The sequence below is a fragment of the Bufo bufo genome, chromosome 5 (genome assembly GCF_905171765.1).
Source record: "Bufo bufo chromosome 5, aBufBuf1.1, whole genome shotgun sequence".
Taxonomy (NCBI): domain Eukaryota; kingdom Metazoa; phylum Chordata; class Amphibia; order Anura; family Bufonidae; genus Bufo; species Bufo bufo.
Genome location: NC_053393.1, coordinates 412,126,886 through 412,153,585, shown reverse-complemented (window position 1 = coordinate 412,153,585; position 26,700 = coordinate 412,126,886).

Here is a 26,700-nt window from a genome sequence, read left to right as displayed (position 1 = left end):
CGGTGTATGGAATAGATTTTAGGAATCGGGAGATGGAAAAAGATGGTTGGTCGGTCCTCTTACTTCCAATTTGGGGCACTGCGCATGCGCCATGCAATGTACTGTGCCACCCTATATGAATGGTGTGTTAAGTAGTACTATTCTTATCAGTTTAATCCCTGTTACGTCCCCTATCAGGGGATGTGTATCGAATAGATTTTAAACAACCGCAAAGAGTTGTCAATAGTTGACACACTCATGACATAAATTTTATTCCTCTATGCGTCAATCTTGGTGTAGTGATGACTGTGCTCGTGCGCATGTTTGGGAGATTGCAGGTGATGGCGGTTTTTCAAAGCCTATGGTCGTGCTGAGGTAGTTCAGTGACAGTTAAGTGACCCAGAAAACAATGATTCTGCAGTGTGGGCCCATTGTTGGCCTAGTAGGCTTTAATGATCACCTTAGATGATCACAAAGAAAATTAATGTTTTTTCTATGCAAAATTATCCAGCCGATCGCTTTTGGTCTATTCACAATGAAGCAACGACCTTATCATCTGGGGTGTGCCAACATTGCCAACACACTCATAGAGGTGATCGCTTCATTGTGATACGCAAGCCCCTTCACCACAACAAGGTAACGATCACGAAGGAGAATTGACACATGTATGTGCCTTTTTTTTTTGCAGCCACAGTGCAGCACCAGAGGCCAGAAAAATTAGGCATGTACACATGCCTGAAAAATTAGGTATTGTTGCAGCCGCTGCAACATTGATGTTTTCAAGGCAGAAAGTGCACTAAAACATTGCGGCTTGAACCCTAGTTGGTGGCGGAGAAGTCACGCAAGTCATCCGGCATGCAGAGATTAAATACAGCAGCGTGGGGACCATTTTTAGCCCAAGGCATCTCATCAGGCCTTTTTTAGTCAAATGCATCCCCCACTGTCAGTCCCTTCGGGATCCATGCCTCATTCATCTTAATAAAGGTGAGGTAATCTAGACTTTTTTGACCTAGGCGACTTCTCTTCTCAGTGACAATACCTCCTGCTGCGCTAAAGGTCCTTTCTGACAGGACACTTGAAGCGGGGCAGGCCAGAAGTTCTATCGCAAATTGGGATAGCTCAGGCCACAGGTCAAGCCTGCACACCCAGTAGTCAAGGGGTTCATCACTCCTCAGAGTGTCGATATCTGCAGTTAAGGCGAGGTAGTCTGCTACCTGTTGGTCCAGTCATTCTCTGAGGGTGGACCCCGATGGGCTGTGGCGATGCGTAGGACTTAAAAAGCTCTGCATGTCCTCCATCAACAACACGTCTGTAAAGTGTCCTATCCTTGCCGGCGTGATAGGAGGAGGATTACTTTCACCTCTTCCCCTGTTAGATTCCCATTGTGCTGTGACATCACCCTTATACGCTGTGTAAGGCCTCCTGCACACGAACGTATTTTTTTGCGGTCCGCAAAACGTGGTTCCGTTGTTCCGTGATCCGTGACCGTTTTTGCTTCCGTTGTGCTTCCGTGTGTCCGTGTTCCCGTTTTTTTTGCGGCCCGTCTGAATTCATTTTCATGGTGAAAAAAATGTAATTTTAATAACTCCACCCAGGATACTGGTATAAATGAGGATCACCTGAGTATGCATTTGTGGCCATTTTCTGTAGTCTTCACAGAGTACAGAGATTCATTTGGCTGCTTCTCTTTGCTGTTTCACCATGTCTGATTCAGAGGAAGAGTTCTTACTGCATTGGCTTGTTTCCGGGCAATGTGGTCCGCGCAGTCCTTTGTTGCCTGAGGAACCGAGTAGAAGGCGACGATTTTGGGTCCATCCGATAGTTTCCCAACGGTACCGGAAAGGACATTTTCATTCCCTCTACCAAGATCTGCGCCTGCATCCTACGAAGTTCTATTCCTTCTGTCGGATGACAGTGCCTACATTTGATCGCTTGCTGTCGTCTCTACGTACTGTCCTTACCTTCATGGACACCAATATGAGGCGCAGCATTACTCCTGAGGAAAGGCTCATCGTCACGTTGAGGTAAGCAGTATAGTACTTTTAAAGTTAAAACAGTAATGTGCAGTGCTTCTGTCAGGAGGATCATGTGCTCGAAAATGGCTGCTGTTAGACATGTGCTAATGTTTCCCGAAGTAACGTTTCTTTACCCTTTTTGGTTTTTTAATTCATTCGGTTGGTGTTGTTTTTTTATCCCCTTAATCCCTGGCACCTAACATCCCAGTATTGTTTATTTGTAACTTGCTTTTGTGCAAGTTTTAAACTTTAGTTCAGTTCCCGGCCTCCAGACAATCCAGGAATCCCCTGCACTCGCCAGTAGTTTGTTTGGAAAGTTGGTGGATTTAGTCAGTCAGCCATGTTACTGCAGTCTGTAACCTGCCTGTTTGGGTTTATTTTTTAATATTTTTCAGGGATTACTGGCGAGTGCAGGGTATTATTGTTGGATTGTAAAAAAGTTGGGCCCTCTGTCAGGATGTCTATCTGCGTGCACCACCCTGTTCGAAGGCTGTATACCGGTCTGTACCCTATTTTGTAGGATTGTGCTGGTCCCAACCCCTGCGATTTCCATCAAACGTCCTCATCATGGCTAATGTTGTCAATATTTCATACGTGCACAACACTCTGCATTTTAAAGGGGCTAACCTCAGATGATGTAACTTAGTTGTGTTAGTACTGCCCACACCCCAATAGCTGGTAGTGTCTCGGGCATATACACCTTTATTTTTAGGACAGTTTAATCAACCGAGGACATAGGGCAGTGTTGTGGAGACGTTATCAGACAGAGTTGGCTATGTTGTACCCAGTTCCGTAGCTTTACTTTCAAAATGTCAACCCAGCAATTTGGCAAGAATACGGTACGGTAAAAATGTTGGAATTGCATTTTAGCATTTTGCACGAATTTGTGCCTTCAATCCAGTGCTGCCAGTAGATTTCATAGGGTGCCCTGTGCTGATGAATGCTTGGCAAACTCATGGGTGTATATTTATAAACCATAGTTGCTTCAATGGCTGTGACTGCCCACAGAGTAGACATTGAATGCCGCCACTGGCACCCGTCCCATAGGTGCCACACCCTTAGACATAGGGTGCTTTCAAGCATGGAGTGTATACCACATTATACTTGAATGTTGAATCTGTTCTTCCCTTCGTTTTTTTGGTGACTGTTTGTCTTTTTTTTTTTCTCTCCAGATTCCTTGCAACTGGAAACTCTTTTGCATCCCTGCATTTTGAGTTTCTTTTAGGAACCTCAACGATCTCGAGTATTGTACGACACACTTGCCATGTAATCTGGCAGCAACTCCGAGAGACGGTGATGCCGCAGCCCAAGGTGGACGATTGGGTTCGGATCGCTGAGGGCTTCCAAAATTCTGCGCAGTTTCCAAACTGCATCGGGGCAATGGATGGCAAGCACATCCGTGTAAAGAAACCGCCACACTCAGGGAGCCGTTTCTTCAATTATAAACAGTATTTTTCGGTAGTGCTGATGGCAGTTGCTGACAGTAACTACCGGTTTATAATGGTTGATATCGGGGCCTACGGAAGCACTGCGGATGCTCGCATCTTTAGTGCTTCTAGAATGGGTGAGCGGCTTCGTGCCAACCAGCTTGCCCTGCCGGAGTCCAGAAGACTGCCCGGATATGCAGGTCCGCCGGCTCCATTTGTCATCGTGGCGGATGAAGGGTTTGCATTGACTCCACATGTTATGCGGCCCTTTCCAAAGCGTGGTTTGGATGTCAGGAGGCGTATTTACAACTACCGGTTGACTCGTGCCCGTCGGTATGTTGAGTGCGCTTTCGGGATACTCTCTAGCAAGTGGAGGGTGTTTTTGGCATCCATACAGATGGCTCCGGATAATGCTACCCTGGTGATTAAAGCATGTGTTGTTCTACACAACTTCACCAGGATTCACGAGGCTTCCTCTTCTGTTGACATGGAAGAGCTTCCTACGTCTTCAGATTTGGGTTTGGAAAGGACCCTGCATAGACGACCTGGGACTGCAGGCATTGCAGTTCGGGAACTCTATGCAGACTACTTTTCAAGCTCCGAGGGGTCCGTGCCATGGCAGAGGGACGCTATTGGTGGCAGTTTTTGAAATCTTCTGGGCTCTTTAGTTTTTTTATTTTTTTCTAGATAGAATACTATAAATTTATTGTGGTAGTTGAGTGTAGGGACTCGCAAGATAATGAGGACCCTTGACGTGGGCTTGCGGGCTGAGATTTTTTGGACAACCCAAAATTTATTTGGCAGATAAAGTAATATAAAAGATGATTTTGCCAAAATGTAATTTGACTTAATCATCTTGTTTTTGTTTGGAACGTTCCAAAAATTTTTCTAATACCTCTTGATGACAGTATGCAAAAATAAACATGTTGATCATCTAAATAAAGTGTGGCTTTGTCAGTTTCAGTGTGTGTGGTTTTTGATACAATTCGAATTTGGACATGGAAATGTTCGTGGGAGTGTGCGAAATAAAAACCAGTCGCCTACTTTTTAGCAAAAAAAAACATTTATAAGCTATATTCTTAGTACCGTAACCCAAAGGTAAACAATGGTACAAACATTAAGGCTAAAACCATATAAAGATCATAAACGACAAAAAAAATCACAAATTAAGAAGGTCCTGGGTGAAGGAACCTGGTGTAAAGGAGGCCCGTAGCCTTACATGGGCCTGTGGAGGGGCCATAGAAGAGAAACTGCCCGGGTAAAGGGGCTGACCCACTTGTTGCATGGGGCCGTGGTGTGGTCCATACTGTGGTTGAGGGTGATATGAAGGCCCTTGAAATGTTTGGGCCGCACCCTCAAAGGCTCCTGCCCTTTGCTGCTGGCCAGCATTTTCTATTTCCACCTTCATGGCATTAATCTTTGCCAGAATGTCCCCATGGTTGGGGAGGGCAAACATCTTGATTACGACCGCTAATGAAGCAAGGCACTCATGATGCTCCAAAGGAGTGACGTGCTTCATTAGCGGCCCTAATCCACGGATGATTTTTTCCTCCACACCATCACTCCTCCTCTGGGCAAGAAACTCGATGAGCCGGGCGTTAATCAGTTCACGACTCTCTTGCCCAGAGGTAGAGGGAGGGACTTGTCGCCGACGTCTTGGCTGTGGCTGTCCAATCCGGGGTGAACTGGCCAGTGGTAGGGGGGCCTCGGCCAGTGGGGAGTCCTCTGGGTCCTCAGCCGGCGGTGGAGCAGGACTTCTTTGTGGGGTGAAAACCGCAGGGGTTTCACTCCCCGACGTGTCCGAATCTGGGGACGGATCCAGACTGTCCACAGTACTGTATTTGAAAGAAAAACAATAAACCATTATCTAATTTGGTTGTAACATTTTTAAAAATACATCAAGTATATCATTGTAATAAAACAGCTGCGTGAATTAAATATATATACGGAGTGGCAGCATACATCATAGATTTGCTTTTACACAAAGAATACCAGCTTCTATGGGAAAATGGGAAATCACATTTGGATTGCCTTAAAAAACTATTGATGGGCTAAGTCTTGGAAAGGCAGAATGTTACTGTAATGGCAAAACAGTGTTTGCGCTTTGGAGCTGTCCAGCCCCAGAAGAGGATTCCTCATTCAAGGACCAAACCCAGTGCTGAAATTCAGTCCTGGTCGTCTGTATGTGTCCCGCTACCACCATCCAAAGTTTCACGTTGTAATTTGTACGTAGTATAACAACATCCAATGAAAAACAACATGTACCAGGACACACTTGACCAGGGTGAGAGTAGTAGTTTGATTCCTGCTGGTCAAGCGTCGTTTGAACTACATTATTAACCTTTTTCCTAGGAGCTGGTTTGGGACATTTTATATGACCAATGTAAGTAATCCATGAAGGGGTTTGGTGCACTAACATTTAAGCTATATAACTAACATTGGAAATCCCTATAGGGAAACCATTTCTTAAACATGCCCAAGTTAGATACTAGGTCTCAATGGTCCAAATCTCACGTTGGCCCAAGAATTACATCCAAAAAACACTAGTCATGGCTCCCATTAAAAAGTGTGGGTTTCGGAAAGCTTTACAAACTATTGCTGTGTGACAGGGAGCCGCAAAACCCAATGATCTACAGTATGAGGAAAAAATGCGTGCAGTGCGCAAGTGTCATCTCCATTCTATTTTCTGGTTTGAATTGCAAACATCTATGTTCCACGAGGGCCAATAAATGGCTTCGACACGTCCACAAACAGAGAGGGGAGGCGACATCTGCACACTACACGTGTCGTCGCATCATACACAGCTCAAAAGCGGTCGCCCCTGGTTTGACTCCACCACCAAAATGAGGTTGCCATCCAACACCAGGCATGTCCAAACTGTTGCCCTCCAGCTGATGGCCAACTCCAACTCCATGCAGGACTGGGTAGCTTCTAGCTATTCGGCCATGCTGGGAGTTTCAGAAGGAAAAGAGCTGAATGTAGTCAGTTAGGACATGGCTGCCCTACGTAAAGAATAGGTCTTCTATACAAGAACACCACTGTATCCATTAGTTTATTGGCCACTTTTGCTAGTCCAAATTGAAAGGAAAGTGTGAAAATTGTAAACATTTTAAAGAATACATTAATAATACTTACGTCCTCAATTCCATTACTGGCCGCAGAAACTGCAACTGGGCAGTATAAATGTAGGGCCGTTTCCGGGAGCTTCCCTCACCACTCCGGCCTTTGTTGGCCATCTCCCTCCGGAATTGGTCCCGGCAACTCGCCCAGCGTGTTTTGGTTTGTTTGACTGTTTTGAAATGACATAATACACATTTGTGAGCACCAAAAAGTAGAAAGGGGAAAAAAAGATGTCGGGTTGAAAAGCCATGTACAGGCCATTATGCCCAATGAGTCTGGACCACCAAATAAATACTATTGTCACCTCAGGGAAATTAAAACTACATCTTTTGGCCACACAGGGGGCAAGGACAGGCCAACTACATTACTATCACTTACCTAATTGGGCCCGCTCTCGACTATCCGCTTTGGACCATTCGCTTTGGCGCATGGTCCGTGCCACTTGCTCCCATGAAGCATCCTTTTTTATGCGGTCACTATATGCATCTTGCCTGCTGTCCCATAACTCTGGCCTCTCCTGTACCAAGGTTATTAGTTTATCCACATTCCAGCGTGGCATGGTGGATGAATTTTGGAGCAGATGAAATGCCACCCTCACCACACACAACCTGTTTACCACAGATTGCAGGAAATTAGCATATCGTGTGACCTTCAACTTCCTGATTTATTTATTTTTTTAAATTTATTGCCACAAGTTTTGCCAGACAATTTGGCCATGCCAGAAGATTAAATAAAACGGGCGCGGACGCGGCCGCGGACGCGGATGTCAAGCGGGTGTGCAACCGCGTTTTTCACGGCCCCATTGACTTGAATGGGGCCGCGAACCGTTAGCCGTGAAAAAAATAGGACAGGTTATATTTTTTGACGGCCTGGAAAGACGGGTCACGGGCGCGGGTGACAAAACGGTGCAGTAGCCGAGTTTTCGACGGACCCATTGAAAGTCAATGGGACCGCAGAAAAACACGTTCAACGGGCCAACGGCCACGGGTGCACACAACGTTCGTGTGCAGGAGGCCTAAAGCATACTTTTTAACTTGTTTTGGAACTGCTGCATCCTTTCCGACTTCCGGTAATTCGGTAACATTTCAGCCACTTTCTGCTTATACAGGGTCAAAGTTTGCTCAATGATGACGTATAGGTGGCGGACCGAACATCGCATATGTTCGCCCGCCGCGGCGAACGTGAACAAGCGATGTTTGCCGGGAACTGTTCGCCGGCGAATAGTTCGGGACATCTCTAATGTTATTATGTTTATTTAAATACAAGTTTTTGCCTACCTTTAAAGTGGTTATCTGGTGGTAAAAATTTTTGGAAAGAGGTAGAATGGTTTAAAATAAAAAAAATTACACACCTCACCGATCCCCTGCCAATGCCATTCCTAATCTTATTGGTCCCCCCTTTGTCTCTGCTTCTTATTTCAGTATTGACACAAAGAAAATACCAGGAAGTGCCCAAAGAACGCATCACTGGCCACAGCCAATGACCCATCTCAGCCCACAGTTGTTACGGTTCAGTCAACCTTAGGCCTCTTTCACACGACTCTTTCAAACTTTTTCCGTTTTGCGGGCCGTTTTTTGTGTTCCGTATACGGTCCGTATACGGAACCATTCATTTCAATGGTTCCGCAAAAAAAACGGAATGTACTCCGTATGCATTCCGTTTCCGTATTTCCGTTTTTCCGTTCCGCTGAAAGATAGAACATGTCCTATATTTGGCCGCAAATCACGTTCCGTGGCTCCATTAGGCCTCTTTCACACGACTGTTTTTTTTTTTTTCGTTTTGCGGGCCGTTTTTTGCGTTCCGTATACGGTCCGTATACGGAACCATTCATTTTAATGGTTCCGCAAAAAAAACGGAATGTACACCGTATGCATTCCGTTTCCGTATTTCCGTTTTTCCTTTCCGTTGAAACATAGAACATGTCCTATATTTGGCCGCAAATCACGTTCCGTGGCTCCATTAAAGTATATGGGTCCGCAAAAAAACGGAATGCATACGGAAATGCATCCGTATGTCTTCCGTATCCGTTCCGTTTTTTGCGGAACCATCTTTTGAAAATGTTATGCCCAGCCCAATTTTTTCTATGAAATTACTGTATACTGTATTTGCCATACAGAAAAACGGAACGGAAAAACGGAACGGAAACGGAAACACAACGGAAACAAAAAACGGAACAACGGATCAGTTTAAAACGGACCGCAAAACACTGAAAAAGCCATACTGTCGTGTGAAAGAGGCCTTAAAGTCTATGGGTCCGCAAAAAAACGGAATACATACGGAAATGCATCCGTATGTCTTCCGTATCCGTTCCGTTTTTTGCGGAACCATCTATTGAAAGTGTTATGCCCAGCCCAATTTTTTCTATGAAATTACTGTATACTGTATTTGCCATACGGAAAAAGGGAACGGAAAAACGGAACGGAAACGGAAACACAACGGAAACAAAAAACGGAACAACGGATCCGTTTAAAACGGACCGCAAAACACTGAAAAAGCCATACTGTCGTGTGAAAGAGGCCTTAAGCTGACCATACATATTAAGGGTCCATTCACACGTCTGCAATTTCGATCCGCATTTTGCGGAACGGAATTGCGGACCCATCTATTTCTATGGGGCAGCACGATGTGCTGCCCGGATCCGGAATTGCGGATCCGCACTTCCGGGTCCTCAATTCCGATCCCGAAAAAAATAGAACATGTCCTATTCTTGTCCGCAATTGCGGACAAGAAAAGACATTTTCTATGAGAATGCCGGCGATGTGCGGTTCGCAAAATGCTGAACGCACATCGCCGATGTCCGTGTTTTGCAGATCCACAGATCCGTGGATCCGCAAAACACGCACGGACGTGTGAATAGACCCTTAGATTTATGTCAACTGTACCTGGCAATTTCGCCAGGACTAGCCGACCACCTAATGTGTATGAGGCATCCCGACTCTACCCTGATGGCAGATGGCAGAGGAGATATGAATCGAGCATGTTGGATTTCACCTGCCCGTTGATTTTGTTCTTTTGGAGGTACGCCACAGCCAGAGGAGTCTGCCAACAGCTCCTAATCCTCCCTCCTCCTACACAGAATATATGCTTGGCATCGGTAATGATAGCTGTAATTCAAATGGATGTTCAGCCAACAGCTTTCTTACGTATTTGGTAAGCTTGAGGGTCCATTCACATGTCCACAACTGTTTTCGCCCGCACTATGATAGATAGTCCATGGCTGCAGACAAGTATAGGACATGTTCTATTTTTTATGGGGCCGCGGAACGGAAGTGCAGATGCGGACAGCACACGGTGTGCTGTCCGCATCTTTTGCAGCCCCATTGGAAATTAATGGGTCTGCACCCGTTCTGCAAAATTGCGGGACGGATGCAGGCCCATTTTGCGGACGTGTGAATGGACACTTAGTATGGTGAGGGGATTATGGCAAATGTGACTACTAAGACCCCTACAACTACCATCAGCTACTATGATGGTAAGGCAGAGAGGTGGCTCTGAAGGTGAGGCACAGTTATCCTCCTCACTGAGCAGCATGGATAGAATACTTGTGCATACTGACATGATGCAGTACTGTGCTGTGCAGAAGACTGCTGCCTATGAGAATGAATGGCAGCTCCCTGCCCCACCATAGTATTTAACTGCATGTGCACCCTGCCTGAAAACATAATTTTGTTCCTTATCTTTAAAAGATAAGGAAGATATTCTGCCCATTAGGACTGCCAATCTACAATAACATGCCAATCATTGCTCATAACCCACATTTACAAGCAGCAAATATCTTTAGCATGAGGACAAATGACCGGTAATACGGTCACTCGTCCCCATACAGTTCTCCTTTTTTTGCCAAAATATCCCCTGTAGGGGGAAGTAGGTGGGACAGGGGGCCCATACAAAGTCTGTCTGATGGCTCAATCTGTAATCATTTTTATCTCTACACTAAACCCTCAATTACACTGAATTCTTATTTGGTAGGAATACAGCATAAATTTATGTGAAAGAGACAGAACAGCCTACGCCAGGGGTCAGCAACCTTTGGCACGCCAGCTGCTGTTGAACTACAACACCCAGCATGTACACTTACTGGTGTGCTGGGGGTTGCTGATCCCTGGGCTACACAATATGTGAAAAGTTGCATGCTGCAGAGGACAAATTGTTATGAAACCTTTTTAAGAGGTTTTCCAGGCTTCTGATATTGATGACCAATCCTCAGGATAATTAACCTCTTAAGGACACAGGGCGTACAGGTACGCCCTGATGTCCTGGTACTTAAGAACACAGGGTGTACCTGTACGTCCTGTGTATTTCCGATTACCACCGCGCAAGGTGCCTGCCGCAAACCGCAATTGAATTGACCTGCTGTTTGCGGCTTTTACGGGAGTTGCGGCGGGCGGTCGGAGGTGCCATCGGGGTCCCCGTGCAGCTGTAATGGGGACCCAATGGCATGGAAGGCAGCGCGATGCCTTCCTTGGGCATCGGCGCTGCCTTCCGGTGAAGAGCTTGTGAGATCCAGCCCCCTGGATCTCACAGGCAGGAAGCTGTATGAGTAATACCCACTGTATTACTCATACAGCCAATGCATTCCAATACAGAAGTATTGGAATGCATTGTAAAAGGAATTAGACCCCCAAAAGTTGAAGTCCCAAAGTGGGACAAAAAATAAAGTGAAAAAAAAGTTTTCCCCCCAAAAAATTAAATGTTTCAAGTAAAAAAAATAATAATAATGTAATTTCCCCCAAATAAAGTAAAAGAAATTGGTAATAAATAGGGAAATAAATAAAAGTAGACATATTAGGTATCACCGCATCCATATCGACCGGCTCTATAAACATATCACATGACCTAACCCCTCAGATGAACACCGTAAAAAATAAAAAATAAAAACTGTGCTAAATAAACATTTTTTTTGTCACCTTACATCACAAAAAGTGTAATAGCAAGCGATCAAAAAGTCATATGCACCCCAAAATAGTGCCAATCAAACCGTCATCTCATCCCGCAAAAAAAGAGACCCTACATAAAATAATCGCCCAAAAACTGAAAAAAACTCAAAAAACCAGTCCAGCAAAATCTGCCTTCCAAAAACCGTATGGCATTCCTTTCCTTCTGTGCCCTGCCGTGTGCCCGTACAGCAGTTTACGACCACATATGGGGTGTTTCTGTAAACTACAGAATCAGGGCCATAAATATTGAGGGTTTTTTGGGCTGTTAACCCTTGCTTTGTAACTGGAAAAAAATTATTAAAATGGCAAATCTGCCAAAAAAGTGAACTTTTGAAATTGTATCTCTATTTTCCATTAATTCTTGTCGAACACCTAAAGGGTTAACAAAGTTTATAAAATCAGTTTTGAATACTTTGAGGGGTGTAGTTTCTAAAATGGGGTCACTTTTTGGGAGTTTCTACTCAGGGAGGCTTCAAATGGGACATGGTGTCAAAAAACCAGTCCAGCAAAATCTGCCTTCCAAAAACCGTATGGCATTCCTTTCCTTCTGTGCCCTGCCGTGTGCCCGTACAGCAGTTTACGACCACATATGGGGTGTTTCTGTAAACTACAGAATCAGGGCCATAAATATTGAGTTTTATTTGGCTGTTAACCCTTGCTTTGTAATTGGAAAAAAATTATTAAAATGGAAAATCTGCCAAAAAAGTTACATTTTTAAATTGTATTTCTATTTCCCATTAATACTTGTGGAACACCTAAAGGGTTAACAAAGTTTATAAAATCAGTTTTGAATACCTTGAGGGGTGTAGTTTCTAAAATGGGGTCACTTTTTTGAGTTTCTACTCTAGGGGTGCATCAGGGAGGCTTCAAATGGGACATGGTGTCAAAAAAACTGTCCAGCAAAATCTGCCTTCCAAAAACCGTATGGCATTCCTTTCATTCTGTGCCCTGCCGTGTGCCCGTACAGCAGTTTACGACCACATATGGCACGTTTCTGTAAACTACAGAATCAGGGCCATAAATATTGAGTTTTGTTTGGCTGTTAACCCTTGCTTTGTAACTGGAAAAAAAAATTATTAAAATGGAAAATCTGCCAAAAAAGTGAATTTTTTAAATTGTATTTCTATTTTCCATTAATTCTTGTGGAACACCTAAAGAGTTAACACCCAAAAACATTTTTGGGTGGTTTCTATTATGTAAGCCTCACAAAGTGACTTCAGACCTGAACTGGTTCTTAAAAAGTGGGTTTTTGAAAATTTAAGAAAAATTTTAAGATTTGAAGTAGACATATGGGGAATGTAAAGTAATAACTATTTTTGTAGGTATTACTATGTATTATAGAAGTAGAGAAATTGAAACTTAAAAATTTGGTAAAATTTTTGGTAAATTTGGTATTTTTTTTATAAATAAAGATGAATTTTTTGGACTTCATTTTACCAGTGTCATGAAGTACAATACGAAAAAACATTCTCAGAATAGCCTGGATAAGTCAAAGCGTTTTAAAGTTATCACCACATAAAGTGACACTGGTCAGATTTGCAAAAAATGGCCTGGTCCTTAAGGTGAAAATGAGCCCGGTCCCTAAGGGGTTAATATGATTAATATCTAATTGGTGAGGGTCTGACAACCCGCATCCCCACTGATCAGCTGTTCCCTGCAGCCTCAGGCACTGGAACTAGTTCTTTGGATAGAACAGGAAGCACAGCTCCGTTAATTGTGTAGTATCCGTGCTGGGTTACTGCAGCTCAGCTCCCACTGCAGAAATCCAGTGCAGTCACGATTCTTTGAGTGGACCTGTGCTTTCTGTTCTACTCAAAGTACTAGTTCTAGCACCAGAGGCTGCAGGGAATTGCTGATTGAAAGGGTGCCACTAAACATTCACAGGCCTCTATGTCATGCGCATGTGAATGTTTAGTGGCACGCCCGTGCACGCGAATCTGCACCTGTGCATTGAGCTGCTGATAGCTCGCTCACTGTGGCAGAGAACAATCCGCAGGCGGAGGAATAACGGACACGGTACATGCTCGGGATTTAGAACTTAGAGTTGACATGATAGGAATTTGAACATCTATCGGTCAAACGCTTAGGGGCAGGAAAAGGAGCACTGTGAGCTTTCGGAGAGAAAGCTGCTGCCCCCTTGACTTCAAGAGCCTAATTTACAGGACGCAGGCAGGGGAATAAAATTTGTCTGACACCAAGGACAAAACCAACTTTGGAAACAGGTTACAGACTTCTATAAGGTAATGCTGGTCCTTTAATATGCGTTTTCTTTTAAGGTGAGGTCCTGAAACGTGGAATCACGGTTAATTGATAAAAGGGTGTGCGTCTGCTGAGAAGAATGTGTCACTGCCTGTTTAGGCGCTAAAAAGGAAAATAAATAAATCTTTATTTGTAGTATACGATAAAAATGGGGTGACACCCAAACACAGGCCTAAATTAACAAAGATGTCCTCCAAGTTCACTAATACTTGTAGAGCATGTAAGCATGTATCAGGAGGCTATACGTCCAGGAGGATTGATTTTTGTATGTTGTCGGTGCCAGCTGTCCCATCTAAGTAAGTTGTTGGTGGAAGGAGGTTTGCGCAACAGGTCAGTCACTACTGCCATCAGGTTCCTTAATGATACGTAGATCCAGGAATGTAATAGTGGTCTCATGTATTTCGGAGATAAAGAAGAGGCCTAGATTGTTAATGTTCAGGGCCCCTACAAAATAAGAAAAATCCTCCTTGGATCCTCTCCAGAAAATGAGTATATCGTACCGCATATGTGCCGTTGTGAGCACATGGTATCAAGTTTCAATGATATGATGGCAAGTGCCATAATCAGCACCAGTGGTGTAGCGTGGGTTGCCAGCACCCGGGGCAAGCCAAGTATTGCACCCCCCCCCCAACCTGTGGTGGCCACGCCCCTTTTTACAGATATTGTAGTAGATATAACCTGCAGTCCTATGTAACACCACAGATAACACTGTGATAAATCTGTGTACAGATAATGCAGTAGATAGGTGTGAGCCCCCTGAATTCAGAACACGCACAGTGTGACCTGAAGTCTGGGGCCAGGCTGCTACAGTGTGGGCCAAATTCTATATCCACCCTCCCATCACTACAGAACATACAGGGTAATACAGCGCCACATATCTCTTACATCCAGTGACGTCTCTTTGATGTAGATGTTCTCTTTCCTTATCTTCTCCTTTCAGACCTTCAGATCAGACCACCATTTTTCAGCCATTTCTCCTCTCTGCAGTTTGACAAATAAAATCTTAGTTTACTACTTTTCCATCTTCTGGACAAATCATCCTACCATCCTCAATACTCTGCCTGCAGTGCTCCCCAATATTATACTGCAGAAACAGATAAACCCCCTGATAATACTAGTACCATGCAGATAGTGCCCTTTAATAATTATTGGCACACAGTGCCCTAAAATAACTGCGCCCAGAAAATAGTGCCCCTGACACTAATAGTGTAAACATGACGTCCCCCCAAAAATTGTGGTAAGCTGATACTGTGCCAAGGTGCCCCCACAGTAATAGTGCTCCCAAAAGTCCCACCAATAGGAATAATTCTTTACTAGAGCACACATGGTAGTAATAGTACTCCTACAGTGCCCCTAACATGTTCCCACTGTGCCCCAGAAGTAATAATGCTCTCGTATTGCCCATACTAGTAATCATGTTCCCACTAGACCCCTAGTAGTAAAAATACCCACTTTTAATGCCCCCAGTTGAGCTAATGTTCCCATAGTGCCCCCATAATGTGCCAGCATAAAATACCCCCATAGTGCTCCTCTCCCCCCTTCCTCCTAGTGCCCACCATAATGTACCAGTATAAAATGCCCCATATATAGTGCCCCAGTAAATGCCCTCAGTTTCATCCATAATTTCTAAGTATAAAATATCCCTTCTTATTCCCCCCGTAGATGACCCCATAGTACTCCTCTCTTCCCTTCCCTATAGTATCCACCACAATGTGCCCCAGTATAAAATGCCCCTATACAGAGCCCCCTATATAAAATACTCCTTCTTTGTGGTCTCAGTAGATGCCCCCAATAAAGTTCCAGTAAGGAGTGCCCCCACAGTGCCACCCAATAATGTGCCAGTAAAAAGTGCCACCAATAATGTGCCAGTAAGAATTGCCACCAATAATGTGCCAGTAAAATGTGCCAGTAAGATGTGCCCCCATAGATGCCCCCAATCATGTGCCAGTAAGAAGTGCCCCCCATAGATGGCCCCCAATCATGTGCCAGTAACAAGTGCCCCCCCATAGATGGCCCCCCAATCATGTGCCAGTAGCCTGTATTGTACCATATATAAAAAAAAAAACACTTAGGCCCCTTTCACACGGGCGAGTATTCCGCGCGGATGCGATGAGTGAGTTGAACGCATTGCACCCGCACTGAATACCGACCCATTCATTTCTATGGGGCTGTTCACATGAGCGGTGATTTTCACGCATCACTTGTGCGTTGCGTGAAAATCGCAGCATGCTCTATATTTTGCGTTTTTCACACAACGCATGCCCCATAGAAGTGAATGGGGTTGCGTGAAAATCGCAAGCATCCGCAAGCAAGTGCGGATGCGGTGCGAATTTCACGCATGGTTGCTAGGAGACGATCGGGATGGAGACCCGATCATTATTATTTTCCCTTATAACATGGTTATAAGGGAAAATAATAGCATTCTGAATACAGAATGCATAGTAAAATAGCGCTGGAGGGGTTAAATTTTTTTTAACTCACCTTAATCCACTTGCTCGCGCTGCCGGCATCTCGTCTGTCTCCTTCTTTGCTGAACAGGACCTGTGGTGATGTCACTCCGGTCATCACATGATCCATCACATGATCTTTTAACATGGTGATGGATCATGTGATGGATCATGTGATGACCGGAGTGATGTCACCACAGGTCCTGTTCAGCAAAGGAGACAGAAGGAGATGCCGGGCTGCGCGATCAAGTGGACTAAGGTGAGTTAAATAATTTTTTAGTTTTTTTAACCCCTCCAGTGCTATTTTACTATGCATTCTGTATTCAGAATGCTATTATTTTCCCTTATACCCATGTTATAAGGGAAAATAATACAATCTACACAACCCCGGTCCCAAGCCCGAACTTCTGTGAAGAAGTTCGGGTTTGGGTACCAAACATGCGCGATTTTTCTCACGCGAGTGCAAAACGCATTACAATGTTTTGCACTCGCGCAGAAAAATTGCGCGTGTTCCCGCTACGGACCCGCACATTTCCCCGCAACGCCCGTCTGAAAGAGGCCTTATATTTACCTGCATGGCAGCGATGCGATGCAGGCCTCTTCCGGCCTGTGTCCCGCGTTGTACTGCTCAGGTGGCGGGATGACTTCATCGCGCTGCCTGCATCGGCCTCTGATAGGCTGCAGGCACTAGGCAGCACATCCATCTGTATCACTGTCCTGAGGACGGCGATACAGATGACTATGGGCATGAACGCTTCCACAATGGAAGCGCTCATCTCCCTGTGACCTGCCGCCGCCCCTATTTGTGAGCAGGGCCGCGCCACCTTTGTCGATCGCCTCACTTTACCTAATTGGCGCCCCCTAAAGTTTTGTGCCCGGGGCAACGCCCCCCCCCCCCCACGCTACACCACTGGTGAGCACTAAAGGAATGGGGTTGTAGGGACACCTCTTCTTATGAGTGTGCCGGAAGGCATAGTTGGGACTTGGACACTGCTACCGTTGCCTCAGTTTTCCCTGACTGGTATTCCCTTACACTTTTTTGAGAACGCTCCAGCCCACACCAATATTTGAGGGTCCTTAGTATACCCTATTTCTACCCTCCTGGATGTATAGCCTCCTGACACGTAGGAGGGCTTACATGCTCTACAAGTATTAGTGAGCTTGGAGGACTTCTTTGTTAATTCAGGCCTGTATTTGGGTGTCACCCCATTTTTATCGTATACTACAAATAAAGATTTATTATTTTCCTTTTTAGCATCTAAACAGGCAGTGACAGAGTTATCAGAGTGGGGAAAACATTTAGATTTTCTCAAAAGAAAATTCATGAATATAAAATAATTGACTGGAAAGGAAAACTATTAGGACACGGATTGTGTGGTAGACAACAATGTGCCTAACAGAAGAAATGGAGTTGTTGTAGCAGCTTCTTCACATCTGTTCCTTCTATAAATTATAATAACAGTTTTTACAGTAAGTGAGCAGTGATACTGCCGGAATGTGAATGCTGTTTTTGTCATAAAAAAACATTTTTGTCATATCTTGACAAATAACAGATACTACAGAAAATACTTTGTCTGTATGTCGTGCTGATGACATATTTTTTTCTGTCCTATCTTATTTTATCTAAAAAAAAACATACAGCTTGCGCAAGCAAAAGTGACTGTGAAGTAGGCTTGTTACATTTCTTATGAGAATTTCCCTGGTCAACTATGTGTTCATTTATGTAGTGATTAGAATATGCTGACTACACTAAAATGATGAGCGACACTGTAAGGCCCGCACGGGCGAGATTTCCGCGCAGGTGCAATGCGTGAGGTGAACGCATAGCACCCGCACTGAATCCGGACCCATTCATTTCTATGGGGCGAGTTTCACGCATCACTTGTGCGTTGCTTGAAAATCGCAGCATGCTCCTCTTTGTGCGTTTTCCACGCAACGCAGGCCCCATAGAAGTGAATGGGGCCGCGTGAAAATCGCAAGCATCCGCAAGCAAGTGCGGATGCAGTGCCATTTTCACGCATGGTTGCTAGGAGACGATTGGGATGGGGACCCGATCTTTATTATTTTCCCTTATAACATGGTTATAAGGGAAAATAATAGCATTCTTAAAACAGAATGGTACAATAGGGCTGGAGGGGTTAAAAAAAATAAAAAATAATTTAACTCACCTTAATCCACTTGTTAGCGCAGCCTGGCTTCTCTTCTGTCTTCATCTTTGCTGTGCACAGGAAAAGGACCTGTGGTGACGTCACTGAAGTGACGGATCATGTGACGGACCATGTGATGAGCGCAGTAATGTCATCAAAGGTCCTATTCCTCAAAGAAGAAGACAGAAGAGAAGCTGGGCTGCGCGAGCAAGTGGATTAAGGTGAGTTAAATTTTTATTTTTATTTTTTTTTAACCCCTCCAGCCCTATTGTACTATGCATTCTGTATTAAGAATGCTATTATTTTCCCTTATAACCATGTTATAAGGGAAAATAATAAAATCTACACAACACCTAACCCAACCCCGAACTTCTGTGAAGAAGTCCGGGTTCGGGTTTGGGTACCAAACATGCAGAGTTTTCTCATGCGCATGCAAAATGCATTACAATGTTTTGCACTCGTGCAGAAAAATCACGCATTTTCCCGCAACGCACCCGCATCTTATCCGGGCCAAAAACATGACGCCCGTGTGAAAGAGGCCTAAGGGTTTTCAACGGGGATGTAACTACAAATGATGGCCCCAAAGCAAATTTTTTAATTGTGCCACCCCCAGCTACTTCCCCGCAACCCCCTCCTGCCGTGCTACCCCAATTCCTGCTCTAGTCAATATCGCCCACACTCACCATATAAGCCTCCACCCAATCGATCATGTAACAAACATCTAAATAAAATAACCAGGAGGGTTGGATTATTTGCTTTTCTGGGGTCGCCGTAACCTGTGAGTCGTGCTGCGGCCCCATTCATTTATATGGCTGCATGGCTACACTGTACTCCTTGGTTGTGTGACAACTACACTGCTCAAAAAAATAAAGGGAACACAAAAATAACACATCCTAGATCTAAATTAATTAAATATTCTTCTGAAATACTTTGTTCTTTACATAGTTGAATGTGCTGACAACAAAATCACACAAAAAAAAAAATGGAAATCAAATTTTTTAACCCATGGAGGTCTGGATTTGGAGTCACCCTCAAAATTAAAGTGGAAAAACACACTACAGGCTGATCCAACTTTGATGTAATGTCCTTAAAACAAGTCAAAATGAGGCTCAGTAGTGTGTGTGACCTCCACGTGCCTGTATGACCTCCCTACAACGCCTGTGCATGCTCCTGATGAGGTGGCGGACGGTCTCCTTAGGGATCTCCTCCCAGACCTGGACTAAAGCATCTGCCAACTCCTGGACAGTCTGTGGTGCAACGTGACGTTGGTGGATAGAGCGAGACGTGATGTCCCAGATGTGCTCAATTGGATTCAGGTCTGGGGAACGGGCGGGCCAGTCCATAGCATCAATGCCTTTGTCTTGCAGGAACTTCTGACACACTCCAGCCACATGAGGTCTAGCATTGTCTTGCATTAGGAGGAACCCAGGGCCAACCGCACCAGCATATGGTCTCACAAAGGGTCTGAGGATCTCATCTCGGTACCTAATGGCAGTCAGGCTACCTCTGGCGAGCACATGGAGGGCTGTGCGGCCCTCCAAAGAAATGCCATCCCACACCATTACTGACCTAATGCCAAACCGGTCATGCTGGAGGATGTTGCAGGCAGCAGAATGTTCTCCACGACGTCTCCAGACTCTGTCACATCTGTCACATGTGCTCAGTGTGAACCTGCTTTCATCTGTGAAGAGCACAGGGCGCCAGTGGCGAATTTGCCAATCTTGGTGTTTTCTGGCAAATGCCAAACATCCTGCACGGTGTTGGGCAGTAAGCACAACCCCCACCTGTGGACGTCGGGCCCTCATATCACCCTCATGGAGTCTGTTTCTGACCGTTTGAGCAGACACATGCACATTTGTGGCCTGCTGGAGGTCATTTTGCAGGGCTCTGGCAGTGCTCCTCCTGTTCCTCCTTGCACAAAGGCGGAGGTAGCGGTCCTGCTGCTGGGTTGTTGCCCTCCTACGGCCTCCTCCACGTTTCCTGATGTACTGGCCTGTCTCCTGGTAGTGCCTCCATGCTCTGGACACTACGCTGACAGACACAGCAAACCTTCTTGCCACAGCTCGCATTGATGTGCCATCCTGGATAAGCTGCACTACCTGAGCCACTTGTGTGGGTTGTAGACTCTGTCTCATGCTACCACTAGAGTGAAAGCACCGCCAGCATTCAAAAGTGACCAAAACATCAGCCAGGAAGCATAGGAACTGAGAAGTGGTCAGGTCACCACCTGCAGAACCACTCCTTTATTGGGGGTGTCTTGCTAATTGCCTATAATTTCCACCTGTTGTCTATCCCATTTGCACAACAGCATGTGAAATTGATTGTCACTCAGTGTTGCTTCCTAAGTGGACAGTTTAAATTCACAGAAGTGTGATTGACTTAGAAACATAGAAACATAGAATGTGTCGGCAGATAAGAACCATTTGGCCCATCTAGTCTGCCCAATATACTGAATACTATGGATAGCCCCCGGCCCTATCTTATATGAAGGATGGCCTTATGCCTATCCCATGCATGCTTAAACCCCTTCACTGTATTTGCAGCTACCACTTCTGCAGGAAGGCTATTCCATGCATCCACTACTCTCTCAGTAAAGTAATACTTCCTTATATTACTTTTAAACCTTTGCCCCTCTAATTTAAAACTGTGTCCTCTTGTGGTAGTTTTTCTTCTTTTAAATATGCTCTCTTCCTTTACCGAGTTGATTCCCTTTATGTATTTAAAAGTTTCTATCATATCCCCTCTGTCTCTTCTTTCTTCCAAGCTATACATATTAAGGTCCTTTAACCTTTCCTGGTAAGTTTTATCCTGCAATCCATGTACTAGTTTAGTAGCTCTTCTCTGAACTCTCTCTAGAGTATCTATATCCTTCTGGAGATATGGCCTCCAGTACTGCGCACAATACTCCAAGTGAGGTCTCACCAGTGTTCTGTACAGCGTTACATTGTGTTGTTTAAGTGTTCCCTTTATTTTTTTGAGCAGTGTATATCTTGTCCTGTTAAGTGAAATGCAGAGATACAGCCATGTGTACATGGATGAAGGGGATGCAGAACTCACAGGAGCACCATGGCCCCTTCACTGTGATGATTAGCGAGTGCACTAGACCCCTATTTATCAAACAATTATGACCTAAATTTCAGCTGAATTGATACACTGCACAAGCAGCAAGATGGTTATTTAGGGGATGCAGCAATGTACGTAGAGGAAGTGAGGAATGGGGAGACGTTACCTGCAGTCCTGTGTAAGGCTACTTTCACACTTGCGTTCGGTGCGGATCCGTCTTGTATCTGCACATACGGATCCGCACCGATAATGCAAACGCTTGTATCCATTAAGAACGGATCCGTTTGCATTATTCTTTAAAAAAAAAGTCTGTCAAAACGGATTCGTCCTGACTTACATTGAAAGTCAATGGGGGACGGATCCGTTTTCAATTGCACCATATTGTGTCAGTGAAAACGGATCCGTCCCCATTGACATACATTGTAAGTCAGGACGGATCTGTTTGGCTCCGAATCGTCAGGCGGACATCAAAACACTGCAAGCAGTGTTTTGGTGTCCACCTCCAGAGCGGAATAGAGTCGCAATGGAGCCAAACTGATCCATTCTGAACGGATCCTCATCTGTTCAGAATGCATTGGGGCTGAACTGATCCGTTTTGGGCCACTTGTGAGAGCCCTGAAACAGATCTCACAAGCGGACCCAGAAACGCCAGTGTGAAAGTAGCCTAACACTACAGTGCTACACCAGCCGCTGAAATGTTCCCGGGGCATTGGACAGGCCGAATGGCATTCGGTTGAATTCTAGAGTCCCATAGCTAGAATGAAAGCCGTCTTCGCTTTGTCCTTTTTGGCCATCGGTACCTGCCAATATCCACTGGCCAGGTCAAGAGTCGAGAAGAACTTTGCGTGGCTCAGGGCTGACAATGACTCCTCAATCCGCAGAAGTGGGTAAGCATCCCGGATGGTCTGAGCATTCAACTTCTGATAATCCACGCAGAACCGGAGACTCCCACCTTTCTTCCGCACCAAGACTACTGGACCAACCCAAGGACTTTGACTCTCTTGGATCACCCGGGTACATTTTATGTGGGATTTGCCGGTGATGTTCCCCGATCGGTGCCGCACCGCCGGTATAGATCTCGTGTTCAATGGCGGAAGCACCGCTGAAGTCCTCATCATGTCGCGAGAATGCCTCTTGAAATTCCCAGAGGGTGACTTCCAGCAACTTCTGTTGTCCGGGAGTCAGAGTCTTGCAGTCCACCCTCATCCGGGTCATGATCACTCGACCATTCCACTCCGCTGTCGGGGTCTCCCTTTGATGAACCTCTACAGCATAGGTCCAGGCTGATCTCCTATCAGGCTGTAGCATGAAACTCCGTCATCAAGAGACATCCCCTTCGGACACATAGACTTTGGCCAGCAAGGTGTTTCCGGGAATGGTAGGCTCACAGTCTTCAGGATTGAGGCAGCGTACAGGCACACACCGGACCTTCACAATGGCGAGGGCCCGGGCTACCAGTGGGCGAGTCTGCGTTTCCTCTTGATAAGCGAGCTCGATCAGGATCTCCAGTCCATTCAGTTGTCATCCAGCCCACACCGGCAGCATCAATATTCGTTCTTGTTGAGGTGGGATCTTCACCAGGGTCTCCAATGGGCCGACCGGACATGTTACTCTTTTGGAGACTATAGCTTCTCACCATCTGTTGTAAAACCTTCTGGGTGGGCCGGTGTGTGGTGGCCCGTTGCCAATACTTCGGCCCTTCTTTGGCATAGAGTTGATGGTCTAGGTCTCTCAGTACATTCATGCCTAAGGTCATGTCCGTTCCTTTCCGTGATAGATGGTCCACCAGCACGACCCCCATCTTACCGACGTAATGCCCAAACAGTCAGACCCGCATCCAGACTATCCCTCGGACGTTCATCTCTCTGTTATTGACAGTCGTCAGCCTGATGACGCTCCATCATATGCTGGAAGTGCCTTTTGAAGAACTCCAGGGGGCATAAGGTTGCACTCTGACCCTGAATCAACTAGACAGCGTACCTTCTGGCCTTCCAACTCGGCTTCCATAACGGGGCTACTGGCATACAGGTCATGTTCCTCACGTATAGGGCTTAGATTCTGGTGTACCGCCGCAGTACGCCCAGCTACTACGGTGGTCGGAAGTTTAACGTCGGCTCGGACTTTATCTGGTTTGGGCACTCTCTAGCCATATGGCCATACTGTCGACAAGCCCAACAGAGGGGCCCGTTTTTGACAAGCCCCCGGGGTGCTGGGGTCATTTCCGGAGGCCGGGGCGATCCTGCCTTAATCTGGGACATTTCCAGCCGGAGTTCTTTCAATTTTGTCCGCAGGGCCTGGACCACATCCTTTAAGGAATCAGAGTCTTCAGATGCAGACTCACTTCCTGTAGCATGGGTGCTACTCACTACTCTCGCCGTCACAGGCATGTGCTCTTCCTCTCTCTCCATGGCGGCTAGGTAGATGCTGTAGGAAGGAAATGTCTGCCGCCATCTGGGTTACCTCTTGCAGCATGTCCTGTAAGAACTTGTTGGAGAGCCCCACTATGAACTTATCTCTTAGTAGCTGGTCCACCTCCCGGAAGGCTCCCATGGCCTCTGGGTCCTGCCGCTGTATTTCATTGAGCATCTCATGTAGGGCATTGGAGTACTGCATCAGGGTCTCACCCTCTTGCTGTGGTCGGTTGAAGAAGTGGCTCCGCAGCTGCTCTACTTTAGCACACGCCCCCCTGTGCTCCCTCCAGCAGGGAGAATATTTTGTCTAGGGTGTTCTTCTCAGATTCGGGCCTTATGATCACTGTCCATCTAACGTCACCCTCTAGAGCTCCCAACATAACCTCTGCCTGCAGCTCGGGGGTCATGTTACACATTCTAACTGCTCTCCGCACCATTTCAGTCCAGTCCTGCTACGTCATGTTTTTACCGTCATACTTTGGCAGATGATGCAGCAGTGCCCCTACGGGAATGTATCCTACTGGGGCGGGTTATTACCCTAAAGTACAGGAATGATTGTTTGGAGTGTAATGTACAGGCTAGCCCACGGAGCAACACAGGAGCTTACAATCTTATTAGCCTATACAGTGTTTCCCCTCCCCTTCCCAAAACTGGTAATGTGGCATGTGTCTAATATATTACTCCCTATAAACACGCTGGGATGACTGGAGATTATGGTGAAGTCCTTTCTGCTCTCCGGAGCGAACCTCAACTTTAACAGTTAAGTCCTTGTAATGAATGATCCACAATATGTAAAGCCTGCCACATAGACCCTATCTATCTAGCTAATTGCTGGTCTAAACTCAGTCTCTGATACTTCAGACGCCACTCTTACAATGTAATACGTGTACGATTTTACTGACCCGGGTCTGCTCTGTCTCCACTGATGATTCTAAATTGAACAGTCTTTCAATCAAATGTGCGGTACCACAGAACAGGTAATCCGATCCTCATGTCTCAGTAGTACTCCTGGCAGGCATCCTCTCTCCTGGTCAGCATTTGGATCCTGGACTCGATCAGCTCCCTTTGGCTGCGGTACTGGTCACAAAAGAACGCTTCCAAGAACTTGGATGTAGAGAGATTCACCTCAGTCTGTCTTTTTCTCTCCTCACAAAATGGTGACTGCTTCCTGTCTTCTCTGCAGATTGTTAACCTCACCTCTCATGCATTGTAATCCGAGCAGAGTATGAGCTGTGAGCTGTGCATGGGAAACAGCGACCTCTTGTGGCAAAACAATAAAACAATGGAACAGTATTCATGCAATGAAATCTACTTCTTAATCTCACAACACAGCAATTACTCTCTGAGTACAGATAATGTAGTAGATGTCAACTGTAGTCCTATGTAACACCACAGATAACACACTGATAACTCTCTAAGTACCCATGTAATGTAGTAGATGTCACCTGCAGTCCTATGTAGCATCACACCCAGCTGAAGACTCCTCACTGGGGTGGGGTTGGGGGGCATTTTCTGTGACCTGGACCAACGCTCCAGCTCCTTTACAAGCTGCAGTTTGATAGGGGACTCAGTGAAGGAGAAAGGGGGCCTGTGGGGCATGACCTGACCGATGCCTGCCTACTGCAATTATTAATATGCTTTAGACCGAGGAGTCAGACAGTAGTATGCCGGGCCTGCTGCTGCCGCCCTGTATGTATTTAATGGCTAGTCTTTCGCTGCCTGGCTGCTGTCCAGGCCTCAGGGCCCTCTTCTGGTCCAGTTGTTATGGCTGCTACAGTGGTAATTTCGCCCCTGGTTTTTAATGAGTTAATATGTCAGCTAGCTAGACTTTCCCATTTTATATACATGGATCGTACAGACTGCACTGATAAAATATTTCTTTCTAACATAAGAGACACATAAAAACATTAACACAATATAAATGGTCTGTTAAATGACAGATGATATGTACTATATGAAAACGTTCAGCCAGAAAGTTTAAACCAATAAACATTATGTTGAAGTACAGATATTTTTTCACTCTGAGGGGAAATATTATAGACTGCATACATATAGATGGAACATAAGCAGATAAATAAAGGCTTCTTTGAGCATAATATCGATATGTGAGAAAGAAAACATAATGCCAAAACTTGTTAAGGCAACTTTGGAGTGGTTAGACTTGGCTGTAGTCCAAAACACAGTTCTAGCCAAGTTATATAGGTCTGCTATAATGAAAAACTACTTTATTCTGAAAATGAGAAGTGTATACGTAAGCAAATATCTAAAACAATCTAGGAGCACATATTTGAAGTGAGCTGCTATCCAAAAATAGCAAACTATCACTTTGGACAAAATTTTGTCACAAAATATATCAAGACAGCTCTGGGTTGTTGAACATGTATGTGGCTTTGCAATGCTAATGAAAACTACCACAATTCAACCACCTGGTATATAATATCCCAAGGCTGTGTTTGCTGATGGAAAACTGAGAGCGGGAAAGGGAAAAAAGAAAATGAGTTGGATGGAATACTGATTATCTTTCCATTGAACAGAATGAAAAAAAGTTATATAAGCTTCCTGAGTCGCTATACCATATCATAATAGACCATTATAGTGATAGAGACCTATTTTATATGCTTTTAACTAACCCTTTATAACTTTTATCTAATCCTTAAAATATTTCCTAAAATGTAATTAAATATATACGTTTTATTAAAATAACTTGATCACATTACACATACAGTAAAGTAAATTAAGAGAATCGTGTATAACAACTGGAGTGGCAACACCAAGTTATCAATTTATTCATTCGATTTCAAGAGGAAAAACAAGGAATTGCAGAGGTTCAAAAAATGCTCCCTACTGGCTACTGCCATGTGTCCATCACTATATAGAATTGTGTTAAAGAGGGCA